General features: G+C 35.4%; 1 protein-coding gene across 4 annotated transcripts in view; it reads left to right on the top strand.

Annotated features, from left to right (window-relative positions):
• The window catches only part of LOC132205602 (protein O-linked-mannose beta-1,2-N-acetylglucosaminyltransferase 1-like), a 166,188-nt gene that overhangs the window by 16,018 nt on the left and 126,467 nt on the right, over positions 1-23,703 (top strand). For 3 of the 4 annotated variants that reach the window (XM_059634751.1, XM_059634757.1, XM_059634754.1), the window contains exon 2: positions 6,991-7,040. The gene's annotated coding sequence lies outside the window, so the exon portion shown is untranslated. Of the gene's footprint in view, positions 1-4,278; positions 4,409-6,990; positions 7,041-23,703 lie in introns of those variants that run through there. The other variant, XM_059634752.1, reaches the window with a different exon arrangement.

Here is a 23,703-nt window from a genome sequence, read left to right on the forward strand (position 1 = left end):
TCTGTCAGGTGACATTAGCAAAGCAGAACCGATTGATGCCGCAGAGAGTGAATAATTAGGCCATATTAAGATATAAACAAGTTGGGTTAATCAAATGATAATTGATACGGTTTATCAGCTAATTGGAAAATGATAACTATTTATTCTGAATTGATTAAAAAATTGAAAAAAAAAACAAATATTAAAGTTGAATTTTTCTATGAAATTGAACTTTTTGTAGTTTTGTAGTAAAAATTATTTGAATTATTTAATACCATTTGATATGTACAATCAAAATTAAAAATTGGAAAATATTTGCACTGATTTTCACACAAAAACATTAACTTATTGTACAAAATTAAATAAAAAACACTTGATTGATTCTCTTGGATAATTGCGCATCAAATTCTCTTTCTCCATCGAGTGAAACAAGAAAGTAACCCAGGCATGTCATCGACTGGAAAAACTGGCAGCATTTTTTTTTTGTATTTATTTATACACTCAAGTGGAAAGAATCACTTTTGCGTTTATTGACGCGTGGCGTGACGAGTGCGTACCCACAGCAAACATCGCTTTGCGCCGCTGGCTGTTTCTTTGCAAGACACGAAAGACGCGTTTGCGTGTCATGTTTCAGCGACGCCTTCAATTAATTACAAGACCGAGCGCTCTTAATTATTTTTACTGCCTTTAGTTTTTTTATTTTATAATTTTACGTAACAAATTTCTCTAATAAAAATAGAGAATATAAGAACATAATTTTTCAACAGTTTGAAAAATTACTCTTTAGAACAAAAGAAGCGGATTTCGTGTATGAGAAGCAACTCAGTTTCTCTTTGAAATCTGAATCGTGGATCATTATTGCAGCTTTTTGGCATACGAGTCAGTTGAACATTTTGATAAATCCGGCTCACTGGCATCACATGACACGATGGATGTTTAATATACAATATAATCGCTTTCATAACATGATACAGGGCGTTGTGGGATCAGAAGCTGGGAACAAACTGATAAAGCTGGATCTGTTTATTTTCCTCGTTTTTGCTGCCATCGAAAGCATGATTTAGAAGGCAAAAAGCAAAAACTTCCAGCAAAGGATTGATATCTTAAGTTTTCCAATAATTCCTCTAAAATTATAAGTACTTATACTGATTATATTAAATTATTATTTTTTTTTTTACATTTTCTATTAAATTTATTGAAAATTTTTAGCTGTTATTTGTTCAAAGAAACTTCTGATTTTTTATCATGAGCTTTGTTACTGATTTTGTGGGAATTCGGTCTTGTTACTTTTGCTATCACGTGCACATACTCGGTGACCGCACGTCATAAATTTGCATATATACGGTTGGCGGCGAATTAAATCACAAACCCATCGTTCCGACTCGAAGCACCGCACAAAGAAACCGCAGGCGACGCGCAGCGAATACGTTTATAGGCGGTGCGCGGTGAGTACGTAATGCGCAAAGCAGACCCTCTCTTTGCACTTAATTATTACACCACAAGTCTCTGTGACGGTCAGCCCGCCCAGCACGCCCCGCTTTTGTGCCGCGCCAAAGCAGCACTCTGCGCGAAACGACCCTCTTTGCCGCCACCGAAGAGGCTCGCAAATTGAATCTTTGCAATATTCTATATACATGTTTGCGTGGACAGTTTGCAAATCTCTCATCGGCACAGTCGACGCACGCTAACTTGTAATTTGTATAGAAACTAAAGTTGTATTATTTTGTCAAATTGAATACAAACTATACCGATCAAATCAGAAACATCAAAAGGTATTAGAAAAAAATACAGTTGCTAAAAGAAAACCCAAATTAACAGCTGATTTTTTATTATTGCCCATACATTAAAGAAGCTAAAAAAAAAAAAATCAAATTTGAGCTCCGTTAAAAATTAATATTAAATGGAAAAAATAAAATAGCAGGGATACCAATAAATAAATAAATATGGGACTTACAACATAAACATGTCGAACTTGCGCAAATGAAAAACTCATTTTTGACCGCATCCTTTTTATTAAAACAGGAAAAATGCAAATAAAATAGTTTTTAAAATAAAAATTCACTGTTTAAATTCATCATTTATATTTCAGATGCCCAAATATAGTGGAAATGTTCTTTCTTGCAGGTACATGATTATTTTTAATTGCTTTCCGTGACCGTAAATAGACGCACGCACCTTTGGTATCTTTTCCAATCTTGCAAATGGAGATCTGCTTTTTTAATCTTTTGAGGCTTCATTTTTTTATTCAATCTATTTTTAACATTTGTCGCCATTCAAGCTCGCCTTTCCTCAATCCCTGTTCAAAATGCCTCTTGAAATTGAGTTTCTGCGGCGCGCACCAACTTTCCTCCTCATTCCGCCATTCGATTCGAGCAAATTGCATACTCGCGCCTTTCTATATAGGTAAGAAAAACGGGGCGCATGCATAATGTACCGCATTTGTATGGGCACACGAGCGCGCGCTTTGCTTTTAGTGCGCTGCAATCCAATTGAGACGCCGGCTGAAATATCCATCACCGAGCGAGAGTGGCGCTGGCACCGGTCCTCTCCGTATTATGAAAATAAAAATACAATTCCCGCCGTCCCGACAGAGTCCCGGCCGCTTTTATATGCACGTATTGGCTCTCAACTGCCTCTAGCTTTTGCACCAGACAGACTCTTTCTATCAACGCCCTCCAGTCAATATATAAATATCAAACCAAGTGTGTTGGAACTCACGCTGAAAAATCTGACTCGCAGTTTAAAAGTATTCAGATATTGAGAAATAAATTACAAAAGTAATTATAAATCTATAGTAAATTTTTTTTTAAATTGTAATTTTGAAAGAAAAATTCAAAAGTTATTTAGCGTTATTTTAATTTTGGAAGTGAGAATATCCCCATAATATTCCATTTTTCTTTGGCGAGAGGGTGCGTCATGCATCAAATCTAAATTTTGTACCCGCAGTAAAAGCTCCAGAAGTATCACCCATTCTTTACTTTTATTGTTTCAAAAGTGCGAGCGGTCCTCTGCCGTGTGTTGCAATCGAAAGACGCGCCCGGCATATTTATTCGCGCAAAAAGGTTTTTTCCTGTCCATTTGCAAAACGTGGCGGATGTCGGACTAAAGTGATGCCGCTTTTATGCGTCCTGCCGGTGCGAGCAAACAAAACAAAAACTTTTTGAGCCGCGTGCGTTTGGGCATTTTTGCGAATGTGGGCACATAAAAGTAGTGTGCATTTGTGTCCCTTTGGCTGGTACACTTTCCATTCAGCGCCCTTTATCCTCTTCAGCCATTAAAACAGATGGAAAGTGCTTTTAATGGAGCGTGTGCCGGCCGAATGGTCGCTACGTCGCTAATGCTGCTTTGAACTGCCGACTGAAAATTCGATGCTTTTCAATCATTCGCAAAAAGAGAATTAACATCCAGGAAAATGAACCGCAGGATTAATTTGATTGGAATTCTTGTATGTTGGAAATTGAAAAAAAGGTGTTCCTAGTATTTGTAACAACGTTTTTGAAATGCTAATTTGTGCCAAGTGAGTAAAATTGTTTGAGACAAAAAATATGGTGAGTATTTGAATGTGATCAGGAAAAAACTAAAGTTTATAAACAAATTTGAGCAGAAAACCTTTCAAATGCGTTTGTGGATGATGCAGTTTGTTCTTATTTTGGATTTTAATTTATAAATTAATAAAATGTATAATTTGAATAAATTTATTTCTCTCAAGGATTAAAAATTAATAAAATTTTGTAATTTAAATCATGTTTCAAAACTCTTCTCTCGGGAACAGGATATTTGATTAGTTTGAATTTCTTATGGGAAAATTACCCCTTAGAATTTTTTAAAATTTCAACATACCAAACCGTTGCCTATTATTAAAATTTTACTTCACCCAGTAAGATTCAAAGAAAATAATTTTAAGAGTTTAAATGTAAATTGTGCAATTTCCGTTTGGAATCCCTAAAAATATGTTGAATTCTAAATAATAAATTTTCCTCAATACAGTAAACTTTCGTCGCTCAAACAAGCTTAATTTTCGGTTCATACGATCCTTTTGTAAATTCAACTTTTCGTAACGAATTTGCAAAAAGTTGTGCAATTAGCAGAAAAAGTGTAAGACGAAAATAACGAGCAAGCGCGCAGATGGTTTGGCGAAAAATAAATTCCGAGCCAGCCTGTTGAAAAGTTTCAATGATCTTCCTTCCTCCACTTCCCTTATTCCAACGCACTTCACTCTCCGCTAGACTGACTGACTCGTCGAAAGGGAAGCGCGCAGACAGTATTTCGCCGAGATGGCACACAGAGCGATTCCACTCGAGCGTTCGTTCATTTTTTGTCAGTCAGCACTCGGCGCTCGCAAAAAGCAGCATTTTCATCGACGCGTCCGCACTGCTTCCTTCGATCCGATTTGTTTCTCTTCACCGGAATAAATCAAACCGGTAAACGGGTGAGGATAAATAATAATTTTTATTGTTGTGAGAGATGCGGATAGAAAAAAAATAGGCGAGAGAGTTTTCCACGTTCTCTAATCGACCTTGCATGACTAACGAGTTTTAGTAATTTATCTTCTCTCTCTCTCTCGGCTGCTTTTTGTTTCTCCCATTCCGAGAAGCTGAGCTCCTCTCGAGAGGGAATATAAATTTTTGAGCCGACCCACCATAAACAGATGTCTTTGAATAATCCTCTTTGTAGACGGAATGATATATATTCGAATTTTTATATATACATTTTTATAAACCTCCCTACAGCTATTCTTTTGAAAGGCTTTGCACGGAACCACTCATTTTTTTTATTTTCAAATGTAATTTCAAATAAATTTGTTTAGTTGAAACGCCAGCGGTGCCAAAGGTTAACTTTGATCAAGCCAAATATTTGTGGTTCAAATAGATAGACTGCTTTGGCCAGATTAATTAATGCGACATGACCGCAACCACGATGTGGACGCAATTAATTTGGTCACGCAGTTACGAAACGGCCGCAGAATTAATCTGGCTGATTGTGAGCAATGGGCAATAAAAGTTTTGATACAAAAGGAGGAGCTCTTGCCTGATTTCTTGATGTGCATGAGACAAATTCGGTGCTCGTTGCGAAATGTCGACCGAATCACGCGAAACTACCATCAAAAGTCACTGCTTTTTGTTTGCGTTTAGTTAGGTGGATCGTAATATGATTATTGGAAAAGAGAAATTGTTTATGATTATAGCCCCTTTAATGTGAATTCCCAAAATTGATTCTAGAAGCTCGAAATAATGAATTATAATGACCACGAAATTTTATGAATTTTGTTTATTAACAAAGGCATAATGGATTTTTTTAGTTAATCTGAACAAGCAAACTTAAAAAAAGTGTTTGTATCTAAAATCTAAAATGAAAAAAAAAATTCACATTTTTATAAGAATAAAAAATCCTCCTATTTGAGTTAAGTTTAAAATTTCTCATCCAAAATTAATAATTATCAATTTTGTGAATTTACCACAAGAATAAGGCTAGAATTTAATTTTAATGACTTTTGGCTTAAAATTTACAATTAATTGAATCAAAAAATCTTCAAAAAATTTCAGTGCAAAGCTAATTTCTTAATTATGCAACTCAGTTCCAATTTTAAAATGATAAATCTGGATAAATCAAATTATAAATAATTATATATATGCTTTTAGATATTGAGAGTTCAAGAAAGTTGACTAGTATTTTATTTTATTTTTTCGGATTTTTCGTATTGAAATTCGTGAAAAATAATTTAAAACAATCAAAGTTATGTTTCATTGTTGTGATGCACGAACCTTGTTTGGCCTGTCACTGTTGATAAGCCGATTTTTTTCAGCACATTCCTTGGAGCAGCGGCCAGCCCAGTGGGTGGAGGCGCGCACAGTAGGACTCTTGGGTCTGTACGGTAGACAGACCTGCGATACCCTACCCAGCCGGGTTCAAAACCCAACTGGGCTGGCCTTTTTCACATCTTTTCTTAGGTTCAATTGCATTCCAAATCACGTTTACTTGTTAAAAAACTTGCGTATTCAACTAAAAAAAATTAAATTGAATAAAATTACAAGAAATAAAATTATATTTTACGGGCACGCATTTTTCAGTACACGACCTTCAAGGGCTCGATATTGTTTGCATATTTTTTAATTATTATTGTTTTAATTTAACTGTATTTTCTTTACACAACCTGCAAATAATATGTAAAGTGATATGCCAGAATTTTATAATTTAAATAGGCGCCGAAAAGAATTTCTGAATTCGCCAACAAGGAACACAACAACTAGAGCAAATTGTGATTGTTGCTCTAAGTTATGTTTCATTGTTGTGATGCGCGAACCTTGTTTGGCCTGTCACTGTACATAAGCCGATTTTTTCAGCACATTCTTTGGTGCACCGGCCAGCCCAGTGGGTAATGAGCTTGCACGGTGGGACTCTCAGGCTGTAAGGTACCTACAGACCTGCGGGGCCACCAAGACGGGTTCAAATCCCCACTGGGCTGGTCTTTTTCACATCTTTTCTTAGCTTCAATTGCATTCCAAATCACGTTTACTTGTTAAAAAACTTGCGTATTTAATTTAAAAAAATTAAATTGAATAAAATTACAAGAAAAAAAATTAAATTTTTCGGGCACGCTTTTTCAGTACACGACCTTCAAGGGTTTGATATTGTTTGCATATTTTTTAATAATTATTGTTTAAATTAAACTGTGTTTTCTGTACACAACCTGCAAATTATATGTAAAGTGATTTGCCGGAATTTTATAATTTAAATAGGCGCCGAAAAGAATTTCTAATTTCGCTAACAAGGATCTCAAAGAATGAAGCAAAATTGTGATTGTTGCTCAAAAAACATTAAAATAATACAGAGTTTAAACTGTAACTGCTGCGCTAATTTTCACATCATTTCATGAATCACTTGCGCAGAATATTGGCGAACTTTGAACTTTGCACTTTCCCGGTTCGTACGTTATTTTCCGCTTATTTTTTCCTCGCTCGTAATCTCCTTCTCCACGTTCATTTTTTAAAATCCGCTTTTCTTTTGTTCCAGACGACGGTCGTCTCCACAGACGTTTCGATCCCTTTGACTACTTGTGAGCGGTAAGTACTTTGATGCTGCGAGTCTGGCAAGAGCAGTCGAAAGGACTCTCTGCAATTTGAAGAGACGTTCTTATTTGAATTGCGCCATAATTTGTGCTCGTCAACTATGACCGAAAGCATCTGCCGGACGGTGCGATTTGCACACACACACTGCCATTCGTCAACTCTAATTTGAATATGACCGACCGCAACACATGTGTGCAGAGCTGTGAATTAATCTCGATTTATTCTCGCCTACACAGAGCGGGCTGGCGGTTGCTTGTTTGCGAATTAATCAATCAGCTGCAGGACGTTTGCTGCACTGATTGCGGCCGCTTAATTTTCACGCGTCCTATTTGAAAAACGGATTTAGCACTTGGAACGAAGTTGAACAAGTAAATTGAAATTATCGTAATTGTTTATCAAAACAAGAGAACACAAACACTAAACTGTTTGACAATGTATAAATTTAAAGTGAAATTTAATTTTAAAAAATATCAGAAGAGCTCATGAGCTTTAAAATGATAGAACAGTGGAGAATTAAAAAAATAAAAATATTTATATGAAGACGTGGATAAAATATTGAATAAATTAACAGAAGAAACAAATTTTTTTAATTTTTTATATTCTAAGGCAAAAGATAAAATAAAAAGCAGAGTTAAAAAATTTAAAAGATTTTACTTGTTAAAATTTGATTTTTAGAACAAAAAAATAAAATTTAAAAGTGATAAAAGTTTGAAAAATTTAGTTTACTTTTGAAAGATTATTTTTTATATTTAAAAAAAAAAAAATTATTTCAAAACGAGTAATTAAAATGATAACGGTTCATATCAATTCACTGACAGTGAGCAATATCCGTACAAAACCGCAATCCATATCCCTTTCGTATATCTAAACAGACCGCTCTGTCACTTGATGTGTAACAATCGGTGGCGTGCGTACACAACCTGACTGACTGGGTTTTAATTGAAGTTTGCTTATCTCGGTGTTCGCCGTCATGCGTATCGCCTGGCAAGACTTTTTGTTACATTTTTTTTGTGCCTCCCATTTTGCACGCAGCGCACATTTCCATGTAAATTGATTCCGAGCACACTTTATACATATCTCGCGGCAATCTATTTCACTTCAGTCGGATTCAAAACGGCTCGCATGATGAATTCTTTCTCTTTCTCCTTCCGTCGGCTTTCAGGGCGGTAATGGTGCAGGTGCATGATAGCCTATCAATCACGGCGCTTTTCCTCGACGTACTTTGCCGCGGTTATGGATCCATTATCCGTGCCATTCTGCAAAAGAAGAGAATATATATTTTAAATGCGCAAAAAACGTTTCCATTCCAATATTAATGATTTGCCGCAGAACAAAAATTCACAGGGAATGTATTTTTAGCAGCTATTTTTTTAAACACGGAAACGTTTCAGGAAAAATTTATGTTTTAAAACTGAAACATATTTTTAGTAAATTTATTCTGAATATTAATGATCATTAAAGGTCAGCGTCTAATGAGCCTTTCGGGGATAATCCAACGGAGCTTTTTCTCAGGGCGTGTCGCACGTAATGGACAGGCCCGCTAAAAAGGCTTAGCAGGGCGCATTTCGCCTCATTTCCAGCAGGTAGGGATGTTCCTCCCTCCCGGAGCGAAATTTCGTGTGCGGCGAACAAAAGGGGCCAATTGAGGTGGGCTAATGAGCCGACCGCGCAGACCAAAGGGTTAATCACTGCCGGGGGTGAAACCGAGCGAGCAACTGAACGCCGCCGCCGCCACTTGTCTCTCGAGGACGCCGCGGCCGCCGAGTATGAATGAGCGAGATTCTGTTTTACTTGCGCTCTAATTGGCTTTCAACATTCAAGGGATGCTAAAAATTTAGCTAAAAAGGTGGGGAAATCGTGATACGTCTAATTTTTCTTCAGAGTACGGCGAATGTGTCAGATTTGTAAATATTTTGTAAATAAATACTTTGGCTTTGTTTGGGCATAAATTAAGAGCTTTTCAAGCCAAATCTTGCATAAAAGTTACTATTGTCACACTGATAACTATAAAAAAAAATACAGAAATAAGGTAAAATTTTTGTTTAATAATTGGAGTTTGCCAAAAAACAAATATAATATTATTTTTTCAGAAGAAGAAAAATATAAATTGTGGTTCACTATACAAAAATTTTGAATTTAAATCTTAAATTTGATGTTGTAAAACGTGATTTCATCCGATTTATAATTTATGTTGAATAATATTAAATAAAAATATATTAAATTTATAGAAACAAAATTCAGCGTTATGGTAAATTTTGTGGTTGAGTGACGAAATTTAATAGAAATTTTATATTTATTCAATATCCATTTTTAACTGTACACTTCTATTTTAATGAAATTAAAATAAATATTTAAAAATTTCTTGAAGGTCGTCGTTAAAGATAAAAAGCAACAAGGTATGTCAGTTATGAAAAGAAGCAAGAACCAAAATTCAATTAATTCCGTCGAGTGATTTAACCATCGTGAATAAGAAATTATCTTGTTTTATGTTGAACCAATACAAGTGAATTCTATCGAAAATGAGATACACCCGCTATATCTTGAGATTTAGCTTTGGAATTTTCTGATTTTTCATTACGTTTGGGCAAGTCTTTCTATTTCTTTTTCGTATCTGCTGTTAAGATCTGTTTAATGCGCAACAGTCTAAAAGTCTTGCTCTTCCAATTGTGAGATGGAAATGAAAAAGAAAATTGCGCAGCGAATCAGAGCGAAATGATCTTGGTGGCCCCGCGGCACAAAAGAACGAAGAAGGAAAAGCGGCAGAACATGTCACCGGCGGCGGAAGCGGAGAGAAAAACGTGCTGAAAGAGACGTCTTCGGACACCAATTCGCTGGTGGAAAAGTTCTCTTCTTGCCCATTCATTTCGTGCAAATTTACGAGGGTTTCGCTGCGAAAGCCAGCCGGCTCATCGGTCACTCGCCGCCGCATTTCTCTCTCTCTTTTTGCTTCACGTGTAATTGAATAAAAGTTGAATCCAGCAGGGTCCATCAGCGCAGCGCTGCCCGCAGGCTCTCTCTCTCCAAACCGCACAGCTGTCACAGCAGAACGCCGGCAATTTTTTGGGGTTTTGCCAGCCAAGCCGGCAGGCAGTTCTTTTCCGGGGAACACGTATTTATATAGGAGGAGCAGAGCGAGCCGCCTGTTGGTCCCAAGATGCGCCTCGGGCGTCGGAAAAAGGGTTGGCTGATTTTTGGCTGAAAACGTTGTCACGACCTTTCAGCTGGATTTGAGCGGTGGAAAAGTGAAGAGCGAATTTGATTAAGAGCAAAAAATCACGGTTATATTTCCCGAGGGAGGGAAAAAGGCCGGTATAGAATTTCCGATTGCTTTGAAATTTTAGAATTTTTTCCTGGTTATTTATAATAAGAAGGAAGAAAAGCGCAGGGAAAAAGAGCGCAGGAAAATCAGTAATAAAGGAAAATTTGTTAATGAAAATTAATGGCAAATTCCAAAATATTAAATAGTTTAATTCACATTTTGACTGGTTTCTAGCGTGTCATGTTTCAATTACCTCCAATTATATAAAAAATGTTCCGTGACAATTACTTTCAATCAGTATATTTTAAAAATTTCACGGTTCTTGTAACTCTTTGCATTTTAAATATTTAATACATACTGAAATTAAAGATGCATTATTAATTAATACTTTCCTGAATTAAGTTAATTTTTTAACAGGTCTAGTTTCTCGGTTTTTTAAATAAATTGAATAATTGAATTATATTTTTAGGTCATTTTTTATATTTTTTGTGTGTTTTAAAATATTTAAAATTAAAAAAAAATATATAATTTAACAAAACCAGTTTTATCCAGTGTGATGCGAACCATAACAAGTTCATTTCATATTAATGGCCAGACTAATTTGCAGCAGAGATTTGATTATCGAAATGAGACTGCAAAAATTGCTCTTGCTGAGTTTTATTTATTTTCTTTTTCTTGATGTGGCAGCTGAAAGAGACAAATTAAGGGAATTAGCGACGCTCTCCGCAAACGGAATTAATCAATTCCGAAATCCTTTAAGAGCAACACACAGATAATTACCAAATTAATTGACCAACAGCAGGGAGCCCCTCCCAAAGCTGTCTTTTCCCACGCAGGATCCGTCCGTGTCGCTCAACAAAGGAGGAAAATAAATCAGTCTTTCTCTGCTGCTGCTGATGGAGCATTCCACACGAAAACCGCAGCTTTCGGACCCTCACTTCGCATCAACTGCCGGGATCTCATTTGAATCATCAAACGCGCATTCGGCTAAAGCCGGGGGAATAATCCACTGGCGCGGGTGCTAAATCACAAAAGCACTCGGAAATAAAAATTGCGCAGTTTTACAACACGGGGCTCGTTCGGTTTTCATGCATAATAAACCAGCATCAGTGAATCTTTTTTATTTCTCCCCGGTGAGCCGGTTTAGAATAACTTGTGGATACTTTCACAATATTAAAACGTGAATTATTAAGAGGCAGCACACGTGGAAAATTCCGCGAATTTTATCGCTCCGTTTTTCAGTTCTGGGTTATTTTGATGCAAAAAATTGATTGATAAAAAAAAAAATGGGACGCGATCGGTTGCTCCTTATTGAAGAGCTGGGAAATATGTCTGACAGTCCCAGTCATGCACGTGGTTGGCAAACCGCACAATTCGAGGACCCTTGTGCGGTGCTCTGCTCATGCCGGGCGAACCAGCCGGCTTTTTCCATTTGGTTTAATTGTGTTTCAGGCCGGCCAGTCGCGATGGTCTGGCATTTTCCGAGAGCGCTTTTTCTGAAAGATAAATTTGGGAATTGTGGGCTGTAAAGCAAACAAGCAGTAGCAGAATTTGTACTAATTTAAGAGCTATGCTAAAACAGAGAAAGCAAAACCAAGAAATATTTTATTTTGTTTCCTTATTTTAATTCTTGTTATTTTTTTAATCAAAATACAGAATACAATTATTGTTATTCAATGGAAAATTTTACGAACGAAATTTATTTTCAATTAAATTTAATTTTCTAACAAACCATGTTTTTTTTGTAGAATTGTAATCTGATGCAAATTATATTGATTTTAATATTTATGAAATTAATTAAACAGTCCATTTTTAAATTAAAGTTAATTGACCTTAAATATATAATTATGTAAAAAAAAAGTTTCCAAACCATTCATACTATAATTTGGCGTTAATTTTTCCAATTTAATTTTTGTGATAAAAAATATAAAGAAACTCCAACAATGACGATTTATCAACAATTGAAATATCCCTTGTTGTTAACTGAGTGGAAAATGACAAATGGATGCAAGTGGTTGTGCAGGGCGTTAGCTGCAATTTGTGTGGAGCAGATGATGATGATGATTACATACATCTGCCTCGAAAAATTTCCTCCGCCCTCTGCTCCGAGTTAGCTGCTCCAAGCCAGCTCCAAATAAGTAAACTTGAATTGACCTTGCCTGGGTGGACACTTCTTCTTCTCGTACCTCGCCGGCTGTGCAGAGTACATTATTATGTATTTTTTTTATACATAATATGCGCAAGTTACGTGAATTTATACACCAACCTACGCGCCAAGCGTGGATTTATTTATTATTCGCGGCAGACGCAACACTCTCGATCTCTTTGCCGAGGTTGTTGCTCTCCTTGCCGGAGCTCCTCGCCAGCCCTATCGGCGGCAACGACGGCGAGAGTGTTCTTCAAGTTCGCATTTGCAAAAGAGCAAGATCGGAGAAGAGAGGCGCAAAAAATTAATTTTGAATATCAAACCTCTTAAATTGTTTTTTTAATTTAAATATGTGATAAAAATCTTATAAATAATATTATATAAATAAGCCGTAATTCATGAGCTGTGTAATCATTTTGACAAGTATTAGAACAAAAATCAATAATAAAATTATTTTTTCTACAGATACAAAATTTTTCATAAAAAAATATTTTAAGTTTCTTTTTTACTCAAAACAATTTTGTAATATTAATTTAATTTTATTTTTCTAGAAAATAATAATATTAAAATAATTTTTTAAATAGAGTCCTAATTAAATTCTAATATTGTGAGATTAATTTAATTTTAAAAATTATATTAGACCGAATTTTAATTTCTGCGAAATCTTCAAAATCTAAAGCATTATTGGACGTATAGAATATTATGTTTGAAAAAATTTTACCAAATAAACAAAAATAAAAATATAACCCAGTTTTTGAGCCTTTCTAAACATTCCAGTTTGTATTCCGCTCCACCATCTGCAGAAACACACGAACAGAATCACTGGTTGCGCAACTCCGCTGAATAATAACTTTGATAATTCTTGCTTTGCGCACTCTCAGGAATGAATATGAGGAAAATACAAGCAGTGCATTTATTGTTCGCCGAAGCAATCGTGACGGAATGCCGGGCTGAATAAGTGGCATCGGCAATATCAGACAGACTGTTGCCAATTTTTCGTGCTCTCAAGCAAAAAATGGTGACAATCATTGTTGGAAATCGGTGTGGGACGAATCGTTTCAAAAATTAGGTATGAAGGTATAAATTTGACAAATACAGAATACTATTTTTAGTGACTTTCAGAAACACAGTTTCATTATACGAAAATAAACTTGTAAATTTAAATAATAAATTTTTATTTGAAAGTTCATTGTCAACCTGAATTACAACGTTTTCCACAGAGAAGAAGACGATATTTTTTTAATTTTCAAATTGGGTACAACCGCGTGTCGACCTCATTCCACCAAGGGTGCACCGCACTAGGGTCACCCCAAACGGCACCGAACATTATACCGAGTTTGGCCAGTTTCAATTTGCATCTGCAATAGGCGTGGCCGCAACCCTCGTTCTCTACATGCACATCTACAGTTTGCGGGCAAATTAAAGAGCAGGACCTCTCTGGCCGACAATTGTGAGTGTCTGCATTTCATACGCAAAACGGCACACGCATATACCTCTGCTGGTAATTAACTAACGCGACGCTTTGTTCTTTGTTTGCCCTGCGCGACCCTCGGTTCAAGTGACATTTGCATAATTTATCAGAAAGTTTAACCTCTCTGGCTCTGCCAAGTTTTCAAGTTGGCTTGCAACAGCTTTTTTAAGAGAACGTATTTTTCTTTTAATTAAACCTTTTAAGATAAATTAACCCATCATAACTTCAACTAGGCATTCATCAAAGAACGGTTTATTATTTTTAATTGAAAAAATATCTTAATATAATATTAAATCTTAAATCCTTGCATTTAAACTTGTGTTTATTTATATCATTTGTTTAAAATTAATATAATGTTTTTTTTTAAATAAATGCAAATGAATGAGAAAATCAAATGAGATTATATAAAATAGTCAGCATTTAAAACTAAATCATTCAAATTATTCCATCATATTTTTTTGAATGATTTTATCTGAAATTTTGAATTTTTATAAACCGCTGCGGTAAAATTTGTAGATTTTTTATTACAAAAATCTAATTTAGTATTTATGAATGGGACGAAAAACCAAGAGAGATTTAACTACAATGGGAAAAAATAATTATTTGGTTATGTGTAATCAAATTATTATAAATTTTTTTTTTCATTGTAGTTAAATCTCTTTATTGGAATAATTAGTAAAGTATTCAAATTTGAATTAATAATATGCAATTAATTTATAAGAAATACAAAAAATGTAATAATTTTATAATTTTTTTTTATGAAAAGGAACGAAAACTAGATGAACTTTCCGGTGGAATGAGCTCGCGATTTAATGCATGTTTTCATTGTACATTTGAACACTCCATTGTGTGTTTGAAGTGAACTGTACTTTTGTACGTATTCACCGCATCACTTTTCGCTCTCATCGTTTGAATTTATTCACTAACCTACAAATTGTGATGCAGTGGTTGCGGTGCAAACGTTTGACCTGCTGGGAACAAACGATGATGGAAAATCATACACAGATGCTGGAGCGAGTTTTCCCATGGCGGGTCGCTTCCAACTGACGGACCATTCAGCGGCCCCAACAACAAACAGACTCTGTATTTTACCATAATTCCCATTGTTTTTCGTCGCTCTCTCGCCTTATTTGCATGTTGTTGTTGCGAGGGAATCGCGAACATGCAGCGCCCATAAATAATGCATCAATTTGTAAGCACGTGGTGTTTACACGCGCAGCAGACTATGATGTAATGATAATTATTATTCACCCAGTCTCGCTGCTCTTTCTTGTTATCAACGACCAGACAATTATGTTGCGCGCCGTCTGTCTGCGTTTGATGCCAAGTTGGGCCGCGGCGCACTTGCCATTCCCAACAGGCGCCCCTCGTCAAAAAGGGTTACTGATTTGGCGCAGGTGTTCAAAAGGAATTAAATAAGTGGGATAAAAGGAGTTTCGCCATTTTTATGGAACAAATATTGTCATTTTTGATGTAAGTTTTAAATGCAGAAATATTCAATTGTTATAATGTGTTAGCTAAGCTTTCAGAATCCGTCAAGAAAGATTTTTTAAATTTTCAATATTGTTAAAATTCTAAGTGTTCAATTATAAATTAATATGAAATGAAAATCATGGAATTTCAGTGCTTAACGTGATTATTTTATTGCGCGGGTCTAAATACAGCCCATAGATATTCGTGCACGATTACTGCCTTTGCAATATCACAGTCCACCTCTCGAAAAGCGTATCCTGAGGTGGACTTGGTAGTAGCATTGTATTGGAAAATTAGGTTCACGCAAATGTTCTTGCCCGTCAAGTTAGTGGTCGGTGGTGACCACGGCAGGAGGGTTTTGTTGAAGGGTTTTGAGAATTTTTGCGAGCAGAAGGAGAGTTCGTATGTCATGTTAGGTGCATTTCTGCACGTTGGTTTATAGCCAGAGATCCAAACACCGCTCTTTGCCATTAATTGCTTTGCTGGAAATTTTTAATTTAATGATACGTTGAAGCCTGCAGAAGTTATTAATACTTGTCAGTCCTTCCTCAAGGACGCACTTGATTTCGTCAATGCCTTTTGGCTCCCACATGCGAATATCAGGTTTGAAAATTACAAGAGATGGATAGAAGTAAAAATCTGAATCGTCCTTTAATTTAACATTAATTTTGTATTAAATGTTCTAAATTTTAAATTTTTACTCCGTCCGTCAAACCAATGTTGTATCTTTTTCCACATATTGATACGATTTTTGGCATCGCTGTATACGAAAAATTAAATTTAAATATATTTATATAATGCTTTACAACAAAATGAGGTGCCGAAAAATATTTTCCTTGTGGACCTTTTATCATGTATGATAGTTAATTTGTACTTACAATTAGTAGTGAATGTTCTTACGAATTGCAACTAACAAAAAATTAAGAATCAGTTTAAAAAATTCAAAACAAATTTGATCGCTATAACCTTCGCAGTTTCAACTGCTGGAAATCGAGGACACTTGGAGCAGTTTTTGGCCTTTTCATGGAATTTCAAAAGCGTTACACATACAAAAATTTTCCTTTACTGACTTATTAATTATGCATTGAATAATAAAAAACGCACCACAACTTGGCCGTCGGTGGGGTTGAACTGGCACTTTATTGGCTTGATTTCGTCCAACAAGCCCAGGCAATCAGAAATGCAAGAAGCTGTGTAAGTATGCAGCGGTGATTGGCGAGCATTGCACTCAGTTTTAACCATCATAATTGGAACTGCTCTCAACTGCTCAGGATATCCCTTTAAACGAAATTAAAGAAATTTCAAATTTTCACTTACAGCCATGCTTAAGGTAAAAGGCAAGACGAGCGTTGTGCTGATTTTGAGATTCATTATTGTGTAAATATCATCCAGTGGGGACCAAAATGCTGAAAGTTTGTTAGAGGGACTGTATTTTTTTTTTGGAAATATGCCATTTTATGGTCATTTAGAGCGGATGCTGCGAGCTGCTGCACTTGACGCAGATCATTTTCCACGTACCAAAAATTTACAAAATAAAAACCATAAATGTCTATCAAACTTTATAATCCCCATTTTTAAAGAATATCCTTATTTCTTGCCAATACATAATGACAATGATTAATGTTAATTAGTATCATTCCTCTTCTTACTAATAATGATGCGCGTCGTCTGTCTGCGTTCGACGCAAAGTTGGGCCACGCACACTTATTGTTCCCAAATCTCTTCCAAAGGTTCCAGGTTTTACTGATTTGGCGCAGGTGTTGCGAAAGGAGTGAAATAGTTTTAATATAATAAGTAGTATTATTTTTGTTCAAAAAATATTGTCATGATTTTGATGGTACTTAATTAACATTTTTTATTCTTAATTATAATTTTATAGAAAAGCAAGCATTACCACTGTTTTTTATGATTTATGACATATTTTAGTGCCATAGATTAATTTTAAGACAATGATTTTAGTTGCATTGGAAAGTTTATTGGGTTCAACCATGGGCAACTTTGCCCCATACACAACTCATCCAGACATAAGTGAAAACAAAATAATTACTGTTTCAGTGTAGATTTAAGCTGAAATTCTCTTTCAGACAAAAATTAGCTGTTTAATTATTCCATAATCTATAGAAAACAATTTTCTGGATCCTCAAAACTAACAAATGGAGTGATTAGTTTCATTCGGTGAGCTCTAGTACGACTCAGCATTTTAAAATCATAGTGCATTGTTTTCACTAACTCAAATATTCTAAACTATTTTTATACAAAATTATGTGCGTTTGCAGTAAGATTTTTAAATTTCTTTTGTACGTAATTTTTGAAATTTTACATTTTCTACAAAACGAGGAAAGATTCCGTCCAATTTTTAATAGTTTAAATATATATTATTAAGTGATTCTGTAGAACTTCAAATTTACAAATTAGAATTAATGACAAATTTTATAAAACAATATCACAATAATCAAAATCGGGCTAAATTGAACTTTTTATTACTTTACATCTCCAAATTTTTTGATAATTTTAAGTACATCTTAAACTTGAATGACAATTTTATTATAATTAGAATTTTATGTTTAAAAGCAAACTCTTGAGGTGGATTTCATGAAAATTGAAACTGGGCTCCTGGTTTTGTACTCTAGCAGGTCGTCTATTGGGGTCAGTTAAAATTATATCCTTTTGTCTTTTTATTATTCTCTTAGCAAAGATTTGATTTTTAAAATTTGATGCTTTTTATTAAAATAAATGATCGACGAAAAATCATTAAATCTCTTATTTCTTAATTAATATGAAATTTTATTGCATGGGCTTGCCAAGGATTGGCCTTAGCTGTTCGACCACGATGACTGCCTTTGCAATATCACAGTCCACCTCTCGAAAAGCGTATTCTGAGGTAGACTTGGTTGAAGCATTGAATTGGAAAATTAGGTTCACGCAAATATTCTTGCCTATCAAGTTAGTGGTCGGTGGTGACCACGGCAGGAGGGTTTTGTTGAAGGGTTTTGAGAATTTTTGCGAGCAGAAGGAGAGTTCGTACGTCATGTTAGGTGCATTTCTGCAAGCTGGTTTGTAGCCAGAGATCCAAACACCGCTCTTTGCCATTAATTGCTTTGCTGCGGAGTTTAAATTAGTGATACGTGGAAGCATGTGGAAGTTTTTAGTACTTGTCAGTCCTTCCTCAAGGACGCACTTGATTTCTTCAGTGCTCTTTGGTTCCCACATGCGTATATCAGGCTTGTAAATTACAAGAGATGGATAGAAGAAAAAAATCATTTCGTCCTTTTATTTTCTATATTAATTTTAAATTAAATGCTGAAAACTGAACTTTTTACTCCGTCTGACAACCCAAAGTTGAATAATTTTCCACAGATTGGAAGTACTTTTGGCACCGCTGTATACAAAATTAAATCTCAACATTTTGCTATAAAATAACAATGATGTGTCATAAGCTTATTCTCCTTTAAAAATCCGTCTTTTGAATAATTAATCTCTTAATAATGAATGATAGTTTATCTGTATACTTACTGCTAGTAGAAAACGACCTTATGAACTGCATCTATATTCAAAGTATATTATTCTATGGAAACAAAATTCAAATCCAAATTTAATCTACTACCTTTGGAGTGGCAACTGTTGGAAATCGAGGACACTTGGAACAGTTTTTGGCCTTTTCATAGAATTTTCAAAAGATTTAAATAACATTTTTCTTTTAACAATTTAATCTGAATTGAAAAACGAACAACAATTTGGCCGTCGATGGGATCAAACTGGCATTTAATTGGGCTGATTTCGTCCAACAAGCCCAGGCAATCAGAAATACAAGCAGATGTGTAAGAATGCAGCGGTGATTGGCGAGCACTGCACTCTGTTTTAACCATCATAATTGGAACTGCTCTCAACTGCTGATAATAAATATACCGTTAAATGAAATTCAAACAATATTAATTTATGCTGACGATAAGAGGCAAGATGAGCGTTGTGCTGAGTTTCATTGTGTAGATAAAATAATCTTGTATTATTTTTTGCTCTCAATGGTAGCGCCAAACAGAATTTTCCTAGTGGTGACCGAATTTCCGACAGTGCGTCAGAGGACCACTATTTCAGTTTTTAAATAATTGTATGTTGTGGTCAAGTATAACGGATACTGCGAGCTGCGCGTGACGCAGATCCTGTCTCGTTTCCAAATAATTTGAAAATACACATTTTTTAAGAGCACCAAAAATTCTCATTATTTGTAATAAATTTTAGTGAAAATTTACCAGTCTATAGTTTCTAAGTGGTAGGCGTCATGCTCGTGATCAGGAGGACATCAGGGTTGATTCTCCTCAGAAACCAATTGGCTCTATGCTTGAGTCCATCTAAAAAAAATAATATATTGTCTTCCTCCGGCACCTCTCTCGGGTTTGTGCCTTTTCCTGCAAGGTTAAAGCCGAATGGCAGTAGAATTAAATTTATTAACTTTAGCATCTGGAAAAATTGCAAAATAATAAGCACATGACTGAAAGTTTACCCCCCCCCCCCCCCCCCCACATCTCTGGTTTATAGAAAAAAATAAGGTTCCTCTACTTTCAAAAATTATAACAGGAAAAAATCCCCGAGAAATTTAACCAATTGCCCAATTAAAAAATCAAAACGGAAGGTTAAATTAAATCATATATTTTTCATGATGTTTACGATCTCACCAGACAATAAAACTTGTCTACTGAAATAGTTGAAGAAGCCTCACTCAACTCGCCCCAAATCACCACTATTGTTCCTGCGATGGAACAAACGTCAGCATTAAGGCCATCTGTTGTTATTACTGCTCTCTGTACGTTATGTAGTGCAGAATAATTTGAGCCTTCATTGTGCATTCCCAGAAGCGAGTCATTGCTCGTCTCCTCTGAATATCGTGCAATTTGTGCGCGACCATGATTAAGTAAGTACGTCTCTCGCGCTCCGGGCGTTTGTTTGCTCAGCTCTAATCTGACCAACTTTGCAATGCAGAAATCGTGTTTGTTATCGGACAGCTCGGGAAATTGCACTCTGACTGCACGAACGACAAATGGCAATGCAAGCAGCAAAGCAATTGTGAATTTGCAATGCTCATCCGCAACCGACGGGTTTCAAACAATTGCAATTCCACAGTTAACTTTGCGAGTTTGCATGATCGAAATATAATGAAGTTTAATTATTTAAATTTTAGAAATTATCAGAATACGCTATTCTTATTTACAAGTAAAAATTTAAAAAAGTTTATTATAAAAATTTATTATGCTGAAAAACCACGTACATAATTAAAAACAAATCAAAAACTAAAATTACAAAATAAAATTTAATATTTTTCGGTACACCACCTTCAAGGGCTCGATATTGTTTGCATATTTTTTTTAACTATTATTGTTTTAATTTAACTGTATTTTCTTTACACAACCTGCAAATAATATGTAAAGTGATTTCCCTGAATTTTATAATTTAAATAGGCGCCGAAAAGAATTTCTGAATTCGCCAACAAGGAACACAACAACTAGAGCAAATTGTGATTGTTGCTCTAAGTTATGTTTCATTGTTGTGATGCGCGAACCTTGTTTGGCCTGTCACCGTAGATAAGCCGATTTTTTGGGCACATTCTTTGGTGCACCGGCCAGCCCAGTGGGTAATGAGCTTGCACGGTGGGACTCTCAGGCTGTAAGGTACCTACAGACCTGCGGGGCCACCAAGACGGGTTCAAATCCCCACTGGGCTGGTCTTTTTCACATCTTTTCTTAGCTTCAATTGCATTCCAAATCACGTTTACTTGTTAAAAAACTTGCGTATTTAATTATAAAAAATTAAATTGAATAAAATTACAAGAAACAAAATTATATTTTTCGGGCACGCTTTTTCAGTACACGACCTTCAAGGGTTCGATATTGTTTGCATATTTTTTAATAATTATTGTTTTAATTAATCTGTGTTTTCTGTACACAACCTGCGAATAATATGGAAAGCGATTTGCCGGAATTATTATTTAAATAGCCACCGAAAAGAATTTATAAATTCGCCAACAAGGATCTCAAAGTGGAGCAAAATTGTGATTGTTGCTCAAACAACAATCAAAGTAATGTTTCATTGTTGTGATGCGCGAACCTTGTTTGGCCTGTCAATGTTGATAAGCCGATTTTTTTCAGCACATTCTTTGGAGCAGCGGCCAGCCCAGTGGGTGGAGGCGCGCACAGTAGGACTCTTGGGTCTGTACGGTAGACAGACCTGCGATACCCTACCCAGCCGGGTTCAAAACCCAACTGGGCTGGCCTTTTTCACATCTTTTCTTAGGTTCAATTGCATTCCAAATCACGTTTACTTGTTAAAAAAAACGCGTATTTAATTAAAAAAAATTAAATTGAATAAAATTACAAGAAATAAAATTATATTTTACGGGCACGCTTTTTCAGTACACGACCTTCAAGGGCTCGATATTGTTTGCATATTTTTTAATTATTATTGTTTTAATTTAACTGTATTTTCTTTACACAACCTGCAAATAATATGTAAAGTGATATGCCAGAATTTTATAATTTAAATAGGCGCCGAAAAGAATTTCTGAATTCGCCAACAAGGAACACAACAACTAGAGCAAATTGTGATTGTTGCTCTAAGTTATGTTTCATTGTTGTGATGCGCGAACCTTGTTTGGCCTGTCACCGTAGATAAGCCGATTTTTTGGGCACATTCTTTGGTGCACCGGCCAGCCCAGTGGGTAATGAGCTTGCACGGTGGGACTCTCAGGCTGTAAGGTACCTACAGACCTGCGGGGCCACCAAGACGGGTTCAAATCCCCACTGGGCTGGTCTTTTTCACATCTTTTTTAGTTTCAATTGCATTCTAAATTTCAATTTGGAAAACCCTTTTGCATACGCATTTTTTTAAATTTATTTTGTTGATAAAATAGGCGAGAGTTCAAAGAGAAACTCTTTGCTCTGAATGGAGTCAAAGTAAAGTTGAAAGGTTGCAGTGGGCAAATATAAATGGAAACAAGGAAAACAAGACCTTTCCAAACACAAGCGGATTATTAATGTCGACACAATATTTGCCGAAATATACGTGCTACGGCGGACGATCTCTCGCTCTGCACGCTTGTTTATTTCGCGAGTTATTTGCTCTCCGGCCATGCGGGCGGAATTTCGCAGCAGCTCTCTGGCCGGGTATGTGTTGTGTTGTACAAAGAGTTGGAAATGCCGCCGCGGCTTTGCTCCCTCCTTACGCTAGATCTGTGTGCGTTTATTTGATATCTCAGTCAGTCGCCATTACTGTTATTGCTGTTGTTGTGGGTCGCATTCTTTGTCTCTCTTTATTATTACACGCCGACGAACAATGAGGACCATTTGTCAGCCTCGACTTGCCTTGCATGACAAGGGTCGTTTCGACAAGATGCGAATTTTCGTCTCTCTTCCGCTGTATGAGCACTGAGAAGACGACGAAATGGGCGGCGACTTGGCACTCTTCCGTTGAGTAAGGTCGACAATTATTGTTGCTTGTGTTTGTTTGTAAACACAATCAGCGACTATGCCAGTGTAATTAATAATGTACAATTTACATATCCTCCAGCAGTTATTATTTTGGATAAAATATGCTTTTAGCTTATTTTAAATGGCAGTTTTGGATAATTTTAATCATTCAAGTACTTTAAAATGTTTTATTTAATCAAAATTGCTTGGATTTATAAATCATTTTTCCTGCAAAACCAATCATTTCAAATATCAATCAATTAAAAGTAAATATAAATTTCAAAGTAAACAACTAACTGATTGTGAAACTGATATATCCATTTGGAATATTACAAATACAACAGTTTTCGCAATTTTCCTATTCAAACAGCAACCCATTGAAGCATTACTTTTTTTTTAAATACCGCTCGAAATTGAAATTAGAATTGTGCCATTAAATCTATAATTATTTAAAACTACTTTCATTGTCCGTTAAATAATTAATCGCATTTTATATCAGACGCAGTTTCTCTATGTGCGCAGCAGCAGATATGCAAAACAAACTTTATCTTGCAAGTCTAAGAATCTAAAACTTTTGATGAGTTTAATTTTTTTCACAACGTTACAAGCCATCCAAGCCATCTACGGCGGAAGAAAATTTAAATTTTTTACACGATGGAAAAACTGATTTTGAAAAATATCTTCTTTGATTTTTTTACTGGTGTGTGTAAATTTAAATTTATTTAAAGTATTGTTGTATTATTATTGTATTATTATTGTTTATTTCTCTAATTGTTAAAGAATTTCCATAAAAGCATTTTAAATAATACTTTTGTTTGATTGCTGGATAAAATGGCACCAACACTGTAAATTTT

This window comes from Neocloeon triangulifer, unplaced genomic scaffold (genome assembly GCF_031216515.1).
Source record: "Neocloeon triangulifer isolate White Clay Creek 2 clone unplaced genomic scaffold, ASM3121651v1 ptg000003l, whole genome shotgun sequence".
Taxonomy (NCBI): Eukaryota; Metazoa; Arthropoda; class Insecta; order Ephemeroptera; family Baetidae; genus Neocloeon; species Neocloeon triangulifer.